Below are 15,837 nucleotides of genomic sequence, written 5' to 3'. Positions count from 1 at the left end.
TTATTTTAAAATGTTGTTACTTTCTATTTTTTGTTTTTCAAAAAATGCTGCCGGAAGAAACAGTGCTGTGTAATCAATTTTGATTGCTATTTTTCATGTGGTGGTCCCTTAGCAATTATCCCCTTAAATGGTATAACACATAATAGAATGGAAAATTTACCCAGTAACTAAAATTGTAAACAATAGAGTAGATGAAAAATGAGTTCCTCCCTAGAGCCCGTGAAAATTATATAAACAGAGCACTCAACAAAGTTTTTAAAAGCCAACGCCACCATAGCATTGTGGTACAAGGTATTAAAATATACTGCATTTGTGCATATAACATTTAATCTGGTGCCCTGTGTGAGATTGTGAACAATGAGATCCAATTTATACTTAAAGTGTAGTTTGTAAGTCTATATTACTACTTAATGGCTGTCGTCGCTTTCGAACATCAGGCAGTTCGGGAAATGGAAACCCAATGCAGCTTAACGAACAGGAACCCAACGATGGAACCATTACCGACTTTATAAAAAGTCGGAAGACTAGGCTAAGCAAAGAAACTAAAACGATGACATCAGGCAGTGCAGTGACCGGAAAGTCAATGCAGTCTAAAGAACAGGGAGCAGACGAGGAGATCATCACCTACTCCCAAGATGTCCATTTTCTGGAGGATCTATGATTGAGGTAATCCAGATAAACCTCCCCCGGAGCGAGTCTGCTACACACGCTCTGATGGAGAAAAACAGCAAGGGCAAGATTCATTCATATTGCCCTAATTCAGGAGATATGGACGACCCGGAACAAAGTTTCTGAACTGGATCATATCAACTATCAATTATTCTATGCTAACATTGGTATTCGGCCGAGGACCTGCGTTATTTGTCATAACAAGTAAAAGCGTGCTAAGTTCGGCCGGGCCGAATCTTACATACCCTATACACCATGGATCGCATTTGTCGAGTTCATCTCCCGGCATCTCTTCTTAGGCAAAAAAGGATATAAGAAAAGATTTGCTCTGCTATTAGAGCGATATCAAGATATGGTCCTGTATAAAATTTCAGCCATTTCAGCCAATTCGAAAAAGAATTGCGCCCTTTGGGGGCTCAAGAAGTACAATAGAGAGATCGATTTATATGAAAGCTGTATCGGGCTATGAACCGATTCAAACCATAATAAACACGCATGTTGATGGTAATGAGAAATCCGTCGTACAAAATTTCAGGCAAATCGGATAATAATTGCGCACTCTAGAGGCTCAAGAAGTCAAGACCTAAGATCGGTTTATATGGCAGCTATATCAGGTTATGAACCTATTTGAACTTTATTTGACACAGTTGTTGAAAGTAAGAATAAAAAACACGTCATGCAAAATTTCAGCCAAATCGAATAGGAATTGCGCCCTCTAGAAGCTCAAGAAGTCAAATCCCCAGATCTGTTTATATGACAGCTATATCAGGTTATGGACCGATTTCAACCATACTTGGCACAGTTGTTGGATATCATAACGAAATACTTCGTACAAAAATTCATTCAAATCGGATAAGAATTGTGCCCTCTAGAGGCTCAAGAAGTCAAGACCCAAGATCGGTTTATATGGCAGCTATATCAACTTATGGACCGATTTGAACCATACTTGGCACAGTTGTTGGGTATCATAACAAAACACGTCGTGCGAAATTCCATTCCAATCGGAAAAGAATTGCGCCCTCTAGAGGCTCAAGAAGTCAAGATCCAAGATCGGTTCATATGGCAGCTATATTAGGTTATGGACCGATTTGAACCATACTTGGCACAGTTGTTGGATATCATAATAAAACACGTCGTGCAAAATTTCATTTCAATCGGATAAGAATTGCGCACTCTAGAGGCTCAAGAAATCAACACCCAAGATCGGTTTATATGGCAGCTATATCAAAACATGGACCGATATGGCCCATTTACAATACCAACCGACCTACACTAATAAGAAGTATTTTGTGCAAAATTTCAAGCTAGCTTTACTCCTTCGGAAGTTAGCGTGCTTTCGACAGACAGACGGACGGACAGACGGACGGACAGACGGACGGACAGACGGACGGACAGACGGACATGGCTAGATCGACATAAAATGTCACGACGATCAAGAATATATATACTTTATGGGGTCTCAGACGAATATTTCGAGTAGTTACTAACAGAATGACGAAATTAGTATACCCCCCATCTTATTGTGGAGGGTATAAAAACGCGGAACAGGTTGCTAAAAAGTTACGACATGTGTTTGGTGATGAAGCCTTAAAAGGAAGACAGTGTCAAAATTGGTTTCGCAAATTCCGTTCTGGAGATTTTTCACTTAAAGATGAGCTACGTTCAGATCGGCCAAATGAAGTTTATGATGACCAAATCAAAGCATTATTCAAATTGGATCGTCATGTAACTGAGCGTGAGATAGGAGAGAAGTTAAATATAACAAAATCAACCGTTCATTATCACATAAAAAAGTCTTGGACTGGTGACAAAAGCTTGAAATTTGGGTACCACATGTATTGAAAGAAATTCATTTAACAAACCGAATCAACGCTTGTGATATGCACCTTAAACGCAATGAATTCGAACCGTTTTTAAAACGAATCATAACTGGAGATGAAAAATGGATTTTTTACAACAACGTTAGTCGAAAACGATCATGGTCCAAGCATGGTGAACCAGCTCAAACCACTTCATAGGCTGATATCCACCAAAAGAAGCTGGATATGCTGTCTGTTTGGTGGGATTGGAAGGGTGTGGTATATTTGGAGCTGCTTCCAAGGAACCAAACGATTAATTCGGATGTTTACTGTCAACAATTGGACAAATTGAATACAGCCATCAAGGAGAAGCGACCAGAATTGGTCAATCGTAAAGGTGTCATATTCCACCAGGACAACGCTAGACCGCACACATCTTTGGTCACTCGCAAAAAACTGAGTGAGCTTGGCTGGGAACTTTTGATGCATCCACCTGATATAGCCCTGACCTTGCACCATCAGACTACCATTTATTGCGATCTTTGCAGAACTCCTTGAATGGTAAAACTTTCGGCAATGATGAGGCTATAAAATCGCACTTGGTTTAGTTTTTTGCAGATAAAGGCCAGAAGTTCTATGAGCGTGGAATACTAAATTTGCCAGGAAGATGGCAAAAGGTTATCAAACAAAATGGCAATTATATATTTGATTAAAGTTCATTCTAAGTTTTATTAAAAATGCATTTACTTTCTTTTAAAAAATCCGCAATGACTTTTTAGGCAACCCAATATTTTATCCAGAGTTGCCAACGTCGGATGCAACAGTGGTGAGACAGGGCGATGGTGGAGCATACCTAGTATCACTTTATCTGCCTTTCGAGCTGCAATGGCTGGTGAGGAAAACAAAAAAGACAGGTAACGAGGTTAGGTTAGGTTAGATTAGGTTGAAAAGTCGGTGTAGATATTAATTCGCCCCATGCCACTATGGACATACACCTAAGCCAGCAATCGGCTTGTTGTGCGCCCTAAAAACTACAAACTAACCTCTAAAAAGAAAATTTTAAAGTTAGGAATTCCGTGCTACTTACAAAATCCTTAATTGTTTTCAATGCCACTCCCCTAAGTTGGTTCATGTCTGATATTGTGTCTCTACCTAAGTACTGGTATCTGTTGGACTCGAAAGCCGGACAATGACAAAGGAAATGCTACAACGTCTCATCATCTTCCCCGCATGCCCTACATATGATATCACTTGCCGCACCGATTTTACATAAGTGAGCTGGTAGTCCTATATGTCCCCATTATGATACCAATAGCTGTACTGATCTCCTTCTTGCTTCCTTTCAGTAATAGCCTCGTCTTCTCACCATCTGGATCCCCCCATAGGATTTTCGCCATCCACATCCGTTCCACAATGTTGCATGCGCATTCGTCGCCCACTCCTTTAACTCGGACTGCGTCGACCCGAAAGGCTTCGGGTTAACCAAGTTTATTGACGGCAATCCTCTGGCATTCACCGCCAAATCGTCTGCCCTTTCATTTCTCCTTACTCCGTTAGGGCCCGGCACCCGAACGATGCGGATTTTCCCATTCTCAGAGAAGGCGTTAATCTCCTTCATACACTGAAAGACTGTACGTGACCTTACCGTCCTGGTTGTTATTGCCCTTATGGCAATTTTACTGTCGGTAAAGATGTTCAGACTCAGAAAACGAGTTACTAATAGGGTGCGATGCGAACTCTCACCACATTTCGTAGGGTAGTACCAACACTAATAAGCAAGGCCAAGACCTGGCAGAGTTCTTGAATACTAACGACCTAATAACACTTAACACCCCTACCTTTGTTAAAAGGATTGGGGAGGAGGTATTAGATGTGACGATAGGTTCGGAAAATCTAATCGATGAGGTTCTGGATTGGAGGGTCTCCAGCGAACACTCTTTCTCTAACCATCGCTATATAAGGTTTAAAATAGCACGCCCAGCGCCGAATCCGATAAGCTTCCGGAATAAGTTGAAGACCAACTGCACAAAATTCGGAAGGCTACTCAGAAGAAGACTTGGGCACGATAATTTAGATTGTCCAAGCATAGAAGACATTGACGACAATGGATTACGACTGCACTAGTGGGGTCCTTTGAAGATAGTTGTCCTCTTCGGGAAAGGTAATCAGCCCAAGAAACACCCTGGATGACCGGGGAGGTTCTCAACATTGGGAAAGAGGTCCGCAGACTTTATAACAGAGCACGTCGTAAAAAAGCGCAAGTATATTGGGATGTGTATTACACAGGGCTCAAGCTATACAATAAGATTACCAGAACCGCAAAACGTGCCTCCTGTAAGCTTTTCTGAAAACAGGTCGATAGCGTAAATGGCGCCGCCAAGATAAGAAAGTTTCTCTCAAAATCTCATGTTCAAATTGAAACGTTAGTAGACGACATGGGAATGACAAAAGAGACAACGGAGGACATGTTGAGGCCTTTGATGGAAACTCATTTTCCACAGGATACGAAGGGACTCACGGAGATACCGAAATCTTGGAATAATGACGTATGTTTATGTCAAGGGAAGGTCGATGGAGACTAACCTGCACAAGGTTGTGCATAAAATAGAAGAATCCTTCGATGCCAAAACGTACCCAATGGCGGTATGCAATGACATCGAGGGGGCTTTTAACAATGTGCGGAGCGACACACTGATCCAATCCTTAGAACAGATCTCTAAGGACCGGGTGGACCCTTTTATAGCCACTCCTATGGGTGACCACCATAAATGACCTATTACGGATGCTGACTGAGGAGGGATTTGATCCCATCTGCTACGCAGTCGATGTTATAATACTTCTAAGGGGTAAGGAACCGCACGAGCTATGCAGAGGGGCCGAAAGGGTCTTGCATATGGCATATGACTTGGCTAGACGCAGAGGTCTCACTATTAACCCAAAGAAGACTGAAATATGCCTGCTCACGAGAAAGACGAAGATGGGCCAATTAAACGCACCACGTTTCCTCCACGAAACGATTTCGATATCTGACAAGGTCAAATACTTCGGAGTGATCTTGGACAGGAAACTGAATTGGAACTGTCACATTCAGGAGCGTACCGGGAAGGCTCACAGATGTTGGGCACTATGTAGACGGGCCGTAGGCTCGAAATGGGGCCTGAATCCTAGGATAGTTCACTGGCTCTACAGAGCGTGATTAGACAAATACTTACTTACGCCTCAGCAGTTGGTGGACTGCTATGGAGAAAAAGTGCAACATATGGACCATACAACAGGTTCAGAGAACATGTTGTCTTGGCATAGGCGGAGCGATGAGGACCTCGCCCATTAGGGCACTGGAGACTATTCTATTCTATCTATGGGTTGCCCAAAAAGTAATTGCGGATTTTATAAAAGAAAGTAAAAGTATTTTTAATAAATCTTAGAATGAACTTTAATCAAATTTACTTTTTTTTACACTTTTTTTTAAAGCAAGCTAAAATTAACAGCTGATAACTGACAGAATAAAGAATGCTATTACAGAGTCACTAGCTGTGAAAAAATTTGTCAACGACGACTATTTGACAGACAGATTACACACAGATGAAGTGTGAGGCAGCCACTACGGCTATAAGACTTAAGGCGATGGGAGAATGGATTGAGGATACGAGCAGCTAATACCATCGCTGTATAGTAGAGGCGACGATAGGAAACCTGGAAGGAAGGGAAGAGGTTTGCGATCGGATACCTGAGATAAACCTTGAAGTCGCGTGCGAGGCACTGCTGCCATCGGCACAGTCTTGGATTGACGGAACCCTAGTATTGCCATCTGGAAGATCATGTTACACGGATGGATCAAAGCTAGAGGATAAAGTGACTCTGGGTGTTTATATTGGGAACCCAGGTATCTGTTTTAGACTGCCTGACCATAATACGGTCCTGCAGGCGGCGATCCGGGCGATCACGGAATGCGTGAAGTGGTGAGGTGCTAACGCGAGGACGTCAAGTGTGAACATCTTTACCGACAATTAAATTGCCATAAGGGCAATAACAAGCAGGACGGTAAGCTCACTCACAGACTTGCAGTGTAAGAAGGAGATTAACGCCTTTTCGGAGGATGGGAAAATCCGTATCGTTTGGGTGCCGGGCCATAACGGAGTGAGGGGAAATGAAAGGGCAGACGATTTGGCGGTGAAGGCCAGAGGACTGCCGTCAATAAACTTGGTTAACCCGAAGCATTTCGGATCGATGCAGTCCGAGTTGAGGGAGTGGGCGACGAATGCGCATGCAACATTGCGGAACAGCGAAACGGTCGGTAGAACGGCGAAAATCCTATGGGGGATCCAGATCGTGGGAAAGGAAGCAAGAAGGAGGTCAGTATAGCTATTGGTATCATAACGGGACACATAGGACTACGAGGTCACTTATGTAAAATCGGTGCGGCAAGTGATAGCATGTGCAGGGCATGCGGGGAAGATGATGAGACGTTGGAGCATTTCCTTTGTCATTGCCCGGCTTTCGCGTCCAACAGATACCGATACTTAGGAGGAGACACAATATCAGACATGAACCACTTAGGAGAGTGGTATTGAAAACAATTAAGGATTTTGTAAGTAGCATGGAATTCCTAACTTAAAATTTTTTTTTAGAGGTTACTTTATAGTTTTTAGAGCGCACAACAAGCCGATTACTGGCTTAGGTGCTTAGGTGTATGTGCATAGTGGCATGGGGCGGATTAATTTCTGCACCCTCTTTTCAACCTAACCTAATGGGTGTCGTTCGACATTTGCCTTTCCTTAGATGCTTGTTAATAATCCTGCTGTTGTGACGAAGTTAACCTTAATCTTGAACTTCAGAGGCTCTCTTAACCATTAGGTACTCAAACAAGTTCTTCATATAAGTGTTGACCCTCTAATGTTAGATTTCCAACATCCCGATAGGTTTATTTGGGTTATACAATGAACCATGCTGCTGACTTTTAACCGTAGTAAGATCAAAGGGATATATCCTCGAGCAATATTTCTATACCTGGAAACAATTTTTCCTTTATTTTTTGTTCGTTTTTTCATTAAATTAAAAATCAATGATGCATTGATTGCCACCTTTTACAATACATCAGTGTTTTTATGGGAAAGTTTGCTTATCGCAAACATCTGGCCCCATCATTGAATTACAAATGGGCACTTTAATGTTAATATCTGTGGACACCCCGGGGAAATGCGGTAACCAAACATTGTCATCAAATTGCTGAATAAAAAACGCCAGAACAGTAAATAACAGATCAAACAGCTACTTAATAAAAATATCCACATAGTCCACTCGAACGGAAGTTACTTGACGCAAGCCATTGACACAGGCAAATATTTAAATGTGCATTTAAGGGTTTGCAAAATGTTTTTATGGCCAAATGTGAATAATGTTTTTTAAGGTAATTTCATTGATATGGGCCAAAGTTGATGCTAGGTAATGCAGGAAAAAACTTACCAAGTTCGGCAGAGGATGACCATTATGTGCCCATGGATTCTGCAAAGAAGTTTACGAATATTAACATACACATTTCCAACACATATTTATATATGAATTAGTTTGAAGATATCAAATCGGATAATGATTGACTCTTTTAGGATCTCAAGAAGTCATAAGGCAGATCGATGATTGAAAAAATTGTTGTTCTAATTTTAAACAAGTAAAAAGGCGTTAAGTTCGGCTGGGCCGAACTTTGGATACCCACCACCTCTGATATATATGTAAACCACCTTTCGTCAAAATCCGGTGAAAAATGCCCCAAAGCAGCTAGAAGAATATCGAAGGGCCTAACACAATTCACTGTCGCATTTTTCAGCAAAATCGGATAATAAATGTGGCTTTTATGGGCCTAAGACCCTAACTCGGCAGATCGGTCTATATGGCAGCTATATCGAAATCTGAACCGATCTGATCCAAATTGATGAGGGATGTCGAAGGGCCTAACACAATTCACTGTCCCAAATTTCAGCAAAATCGGATAATAAATGTGGCTTTTATGGGTCTAAAACCCTAAATCGGCGGATCGGTCTATATGGGGGCTACATCAAGATATAGTCCGATTTATCGGAAATCGGATAATAATTGCGGCTTTTATGGGCTTAAGACCCTAAATCGGCAAATCGGTTTATATGGCAGCTGAATCTAAATATATAGAACGATCTGAACCATATTCAGGTCTGATGTCGGAACGCCTAAAACCACTCACTGATTCAAATTTCAGCGAAATCGGGTAAAAAATGCAGCTTTATGGCCTTCAGACCATAAATCGGCAGACCTGTCTTTATGGCAGCCATATCTAAATTTAGTCCGATCAGAAACATACTTGGTTCTAACGTCGGGAGGCTAGAAAAACTCACAGATTAAAATTTAAGCGAAATCGGGTAGTAAATGTATCGTTTATGGTTTTCAGACCCTAAATCGGCAGATCTTTGCCAAATTTCAGCTCAATGCCTCATTTTATGAAGACTGTAGAATGAGTACAACAGCCGGACGGACAGTCACACGGACATGGTCATCTTAGAATTTTATGACGATCCGAATTATGAATACTTTAAAGGGTCGAAAATGGATATTTCGATGTGTTGCAAAGAAAATGACTAAATGAATATACCCCCTATCCTGTGGTGGGTATAAAAATGGAATGGAAAGATGTAAGTGTGAGCGAATTGAGATGTACAGGAGGAGAGTGAAGTCTGAAAATGCTACCAGAAGAATCAAGCAGCAAACCGATGGCTTTGGTGCAGGAACATCCTTCTGTTGAGACAACGAAGAAAATCTGGTAACTGATACAGATAGTGTGCTGAGGATATGCAAAATACATTTTACCCAGCTGCTACTTTCCGACGTTGGCGGCGAAGAGGTTACCACAGAACCAATCCTTGATAATGGTATAGAATGTTTACCTCCTAGTCAGAATGAAGTCGAAGTAGCTGTAAGCCGACTGAAGAACAACAAGGCAGCAGGTGCCGATAGATTACCCTGTGAACTATTTAAGACCGGAGGCAACCCGCTGATAAGGCATCATCTCGTCATCTCGTCCACGCAATCTGGCTAGAAGAACGCATACCTGTTGATTGGAACCTCAACATACTATGTCCCGTACACTACACAGGAAAGGGGACAAGATGGTATATGCCAACTACAGATTAATAAGTACTGCGTACTAAGTGAAAAATTAGTACGCCAGGCCCGAAAAAGAGAATTCAACTTCTACCAAATTGACTATTGACGTTGACTACAATGCCGTCTTCGATAGCCCTATACGTTCAGGTCAAGTCCGAGTTTGGTATCCCTGCAAAACTGATACGACAGCATGACGCTTGCTGATACACGCTCCTTAGTTAAAATAGGAAAGAACCTCTGCAAGACATTAAAGTGTTGTTGTTGATTTTACCACATTTTCATGTGGAGGTGGCGATCCTCGTCAAGCTTCTGTAAGTGAGCAAGTTCGTTCTGGTCCAAAGGCCGATCGCAGCGGGAACAGGATGGCCATTGGTTATTTAAAGGCACTCAGTATTTGTGCAAGAGCCGGTGCCACCAGACCACTCACTGAGACTCTCCACTCGTTACCGCTGATTGTCCGCGACTGCAGTTACAGCTACTCCGGATGGAGCATTCCACTATCCGCAACGTGTGGACGCATCCGGTAGCTCGCTGCTAAGCTTCTTGTGACAGAAATGAATACCACACAAATCGGAACATGGGTACTTACGAAAGCATATGAGGTAGTACTTGGAGTCTTTGAGAGAAAAATCCATCGTAAAATACATGGACCAGTTTGCGTGAATGGAGAATATAGGAGTAGTATGAACCACGAGCTGTATGACTATGATAGCATGTTCAACCGCATCATAATACAACGCTTGCGTTGGCTAGGTCATGTTGTCAAAATGGATGAAGAAGCTCCAGCAAAGAAGTCTTTCGAAGGCGACCATAATAGAGGACGCAAAAGCGGACCCAAACTCCGATAGAGTGGAGAAGGACATCTCGAAACTGGGTGTCAGAGCATAAAGTAGGTGTGCAGTAGTTCGAGGCGCTTGGAAATCTATTTTAGAGGATCAAATTTCCTTAAATAAGGTTATATGGAGGATAAACAAATTTGGCCTGTGCGACCTCAGCACTTGTAAGCTGAGGTCCCAATCAACAGGTATGCGTTCTTCTGGCCAGTTTTGCGCAGAAGAGCTGATGCATACGCCTTATCAACATTTCGCTTAAGGTACTACATAGTACAGCAGCCAATCCATCGGCTCCTCCTGCCTTGTTGTTTCTAAGTCCGGCCGATGCTACTTGAACCTCATAGGCAATATACATTTTATACCCACAACAGGGATTGGAATTTTTAGACACATTCTCAAATCATACTCGTAGAGTGCGACTCCGACAAGGTGTATTACTCTCCGCCTTACCTAAACTCCAAAATCATATCACGTATCCACAATATGAGCCAATTGTGTATAACCCACACCATAAATGAAATTAGAAACAGTTAGGACCGAATACGAGGACTCTGTTACCTATATTAACCAATCTGACGATTTACGGTCTTGGGTACTCAAAAAGCGCATTTATTACCCAATGTCTATGAAATTTACGTTTTATACAAAATAATGCATGATTCTCCTTTAATGTTGTTTGAAATTGATCATCTGAAACTCATTTTGATCCCAGAGGGGTACTTTATTTTCATAATTGTTTTTTTTTTCAATTAATGTCCACCTTTTCCTGATACTTAAGAGAACTTTCCCTTAAGTACTCTTTATTATGTTCCAGTGCATATGATACCCTCAATAACACACACAAGTAGATCGACTTTAAAGGGTAATCAAAGTATATACTCGAACTTTTTGTTAAATATGTTGGTACTTGACTGAAAGCATTTTTGCCAACAATCAATAATTCGTTTGTAAAGCATGAATGGAGTAGACCAAAAAAAAAAAACGAAATATTTACAAAAATATGCGAGTCTGGCTGAAAGAGCAATCGAAAACCATTTTATATGAATTTAATTGAAAAATTAAGCATTGATTGTAGGCCAAACACTGTAGGCAGCTCTTTCTACCTTTCTGGATTTTTTTTTGGATTTTCTGGATTTTTTTCTGGATTTTTGCTACCCACCCACCCACACAATATGGCAGTGAGCTCAATCGTCTGTGGGGCATAGGAAACAAGGAATATGGAAGATTATAATTTATATGAAATTGTTTCCATTCTCTTTTGAAGCAATTATAATTAATTTCATTCACAACTGATTGAGGCCAATTGAATGAGCGGCTACGATGATTTTCACTATAGGGCCAAGGAGTGTTAAAACGAATTGAATGCCTCCAGTGGGTTGTTTGGTACATGGCATTTTTGGTTAGTTCATGTATCGGTTTAAAAATCTTATCTCAGATATGTTTTGCGTTAAACAATAATTTCAATGATTTATGGGGAAGCAATGAACGTAACTATAACAAAAAATTTTATTAAAAATTACCGGGCATAAATTATAGAATGGAAATATTTTGTAACAAATACAAGTTAACCCGGGAGAAACCTTCATATATGTTGATGATATACTCAGATCAAATAAAAACTTAAGCTTGATTGGCGAATAAAGCTTAGTTTATTCAATTCGTCGACTTTCATAACATTTTTGAATTCTTGGAAGTGATCACGAATTAGCCTTAGTTTTGCTCTACAAGGAGATATGGCCATTTTAAGTTTTGCTAGGGAAAAATTCATATTTAGACCGATTTTCATCAAAATTTCCAATTTCTAGAAGTGATCACGAGGCTTAGTTAAGGAGATATGGCCATTTCAAGTTTAGCAAGTGAAAAATTCATATTTAGGCCGATTTTCACCAAAATTTCAAATTTTTAGAAGTAATCACGAATTAACCTTAGTTTTGCTCTACGAGGCTTAGTTAAGGAGATGTGGCCATTTTAAGTTTTGCAAGTGAAAAATTCATATTAGGGCCGATTTTCATCAAAATTTCAAATTTTTAGAAGTGATCACGGATTAACGTTACTTTTGCTCTACGAGGCTAAGTTAAGGAGATATGGCCATTTCAAGTTTAGCAAGTGAAAAATTCATATTTAGGCCGATTTTCATCAAAATTTCAAATTTTTAGAAGTGATCACGAATTAACCTTAGTTTTGCTCTACGAGGCTTAGTTAAGAGGATATGGCCATTTTACGTTTTGCAAGTGAAAAATTCATATTTAAGCCGATTTTCATCAAAATTTAAAATTTTTAGAAGTGATGACGAATTAACCTTAGTTTTGCTCTACGAGGCTTAGTTAAGGAGATATGGCCACTTTAAGTTTTTCAAGTAAAAAATTCATATTAAAGCCGATTTTCATCAAAATTTCAAATTTTTAGAAGTGATCACGAATTAACCCTAGTTTTGGTCTACGAGGCTTAGTTAAGGAGATATGGCCATTTTAAGTTTTGCAAGTGAAAAATTCATATTTAGGCCGATTTTCATCAAAATTTCAAATTTTTAGAAGTGATCACGAATTAACCTTAGTTTTACTCTACGAGGCTTAGTTAAGGAGATATGGCCATTTTAAGTTTTGCAAGTAAAAAATTCATATTAAGGCCGATTTTCATGAAAATTTCAAATTTTTAGAAGTGATCACGAATTAACATTAGTTTTGCTCTACGAGGCTTAGTTAAGGAGTTATGGCCATTTTAAGTTTTGATAGTAAATAATTCATATTAGGGCCGATTTTCATCAAAATTTAAAATTTTTAGAAGTGATCACGAATTAACCTTAATTTTGCTCTACGAGGCTTTGCTAAGGAGATATGGCCATTTTAAGTTTTGCTAGTGAAAATTTATATTTTGGCTGATTTTCATCAAAATTTCAAATTTTTAGAAGTGATCACGAATAAGCCTTAGTTTTGCTCTACGAGGCTTAGTTAAGGAGATATGGCCATTTTAAGTTTTGCTAGTGAAAAATTCATATTTATGCCGATTTTCATCAAAATTTCAAATTTTTAGAATTGATCACGAATTAACCTTAGTTTTGCTCTACGAGGCTTAGTTAAGGAGATGTGGCCATTTTAAGTTTTGCAAGTGAAAAATTCATATTAGGGCCGATTTTCATCAAAATTTTAAACTTTTAGAAGCGATCACGAATTAGCCTTAGTTTTTCTCCACGAGGCTTAGTTAAGGAGATATTGCCATTTTTAGTTTTGCAAGTGAAAAATTCATAATCTGGCCGATTTTCATTAAAATTTCAAAATTTTTCGAAGTGATCACGAATTAACCTTAGTTTTGCTCTACGAGGCGTAATTAAGGAGATATGGCCATTTTAAATTTTGCAAGTGAAAAATTCATATTTATGCCGATTTTCATAAAAATTTCAAATTTTTAGAAGTGATCACGAATTAACCTTAGTTTAGCTCTACGAGGCTTAGTTAAGGAGATATGGCCATTTTTTGCAAGTGAAAAATTCATATTAGGGGCGATTTTCATCAAAATTTCCAATTTCTAGAAGTGATCACGAATTAACCTTAGTTTTGCTCTACGAGGCTTAGTTAAGGAGGTATGGCCATTTTAAGTTTTGCAAGTAAAATATTCGTATTTAGCCCGATTTTCATCAAAATTTCAAATTTTTAGAATTGATTACGAATTAACCTTAGTTTTGCTCTACGAAAGTAAGTTTTGCAAGTGAAAAATTCATATTAGGGCCGATTTTATCAATATTTCAAATTTTTAGAAGTGATCACGAATTAATCTTAGTTTTGCTCTACGAGGCTTAGTGAAGGAGATATGGCCATTTTAAATTTTGCAAGTGAAAAATTCATATTTATGCCGATTTTCATAAAAATTTCAAATTTTTCGAAGTGATCACGAATTAACCTTAGTTTTGCTCTACGAGGCTTAGTTAAGGAGATATGGCCATTTCAAGTTTTGCAAGTGAAAAATTCATATTTAGGCCGATTTTCATAAAAATTTCAAATTTTTAGAAGTGATCACGAATTAACCTTAGTTTTACTCTACGAGGCTTAGTTAAGGAGATATGGCCATTTTAAGTTTTGCAAGTAAAAAATTCATATTAAGGCCGATTTTCATGAAAATTTCAAATTTTTAGAAGTGATCACGAATTAACATTAGTTTTGCTCTACGAAAGTAAGTTTTGCAAGTGAAAAATTCATATTAGGGCCGATTTTATCAAAATTTAAAATATTTGAAAATGATCACGAATTAACCGTCGTTTTGCTCTACGAGGCTTAGTTAAGGAGATATGGCCATTTTAAGTTTTGCAAGTGAAAAATTCATATTTATGCCGATTTTCATCAAAATTTCAAATTTTTAGAAGTGATCACAAATTAACCTTAGTTTTGCTATACGAGTCTTAATTAAAGAGATATGTTCATTTTAAGTTTTGCAAGTGAAAAGTTCATATTTAGGCTGATTTTCATCAAAATTTCAAATTTTTAGAAGTGATCACGAATTAACCTTAGTTTTGCTCTACGAGGCTTAGTTAAGGAGATATGGCCATTTTAAGTTTTGCAAGTGAAAAATTCATCATTTGCTCTACGAGGCTTAGTTAAGGAGATATGGCCACTTTAAGTTTTTCAAGTAAAAAATTCATATTAAAGCCGATTTTCATCAAAATTTCAAATTTTTAGAAGTGATCACGATTTAACCTTAGTTTTGCTCTACGAGACTTAGTTAGGGAAATATGGCCATTTTTAGTTGTGCAAATGAAAAATTCATATTTAGGCCGATTTTCATCAAAATTTAAAAATTTGAGAAGTCATCACGAATTAACCTTAGTTTTGCTCTACGAGGCTTAGTTAAGGAGATATGGCCATTTTAAGTTTTGTAAGTGAACAATTCATATTTAGGCCGATTTTCATCAAAATTTCCAATTTGTAGAAGTGATCACGAATTAACCTTAGTTTTGCTCTACGAGGCTTAGTTAAGGAGATATGGCAACTTTAAGTTTTGCAAGTGAAAAATTCATATTTATGCCGATTTTCATCAAAATTTCACATTTTTAGAAGTGATCACGAATTAACATTCGTTATGCTCTACGAGGCTTAATTAAAGAGATATGGACATTTTAAGTTTTGCAAATGAAAAATTCATATTTAGGCCGATTTTCATCAAAATTTCAAATTTTTAAAAGTGATCACGAATTAACCTTAGTTTTGCTCTACGAGACTTAGTTAGGGAAATATGGCCATTTTTAGTTGTGCAAATGAAAAATTCATATTTAGGCCGATTTTCATCAAAATTTCAAATTTTTAGAAGTAATCACGAATTAACCTTAGTTTTGCTCTACGAGGCTTAGATAAGGAGATATGGCCATTTTTAGTTGTGCAAATGAAAAATTCATATTTAGGCTGATTTTCATCAAAATTTAA

The sequence above is a fragment of the Stomoxys calcitrans genome, chromosome 2, assembly GCF_963082655.1.
Source record: "Stomoxys calcitrans chromosome 2, idStoCalc2.1, whole genome shotgun sequence".
Lineage (NCBI taxonomy): Eukaryota > Metazoa > Arthropoda > Insecta > Diptera > Muscidae > Stomoxys > Stomoxys calcitrans.
The sequence above is the reverse complement of the archived record's forward strand: the minus strand, read 5'-3'. Positions refer to the sequence as shown.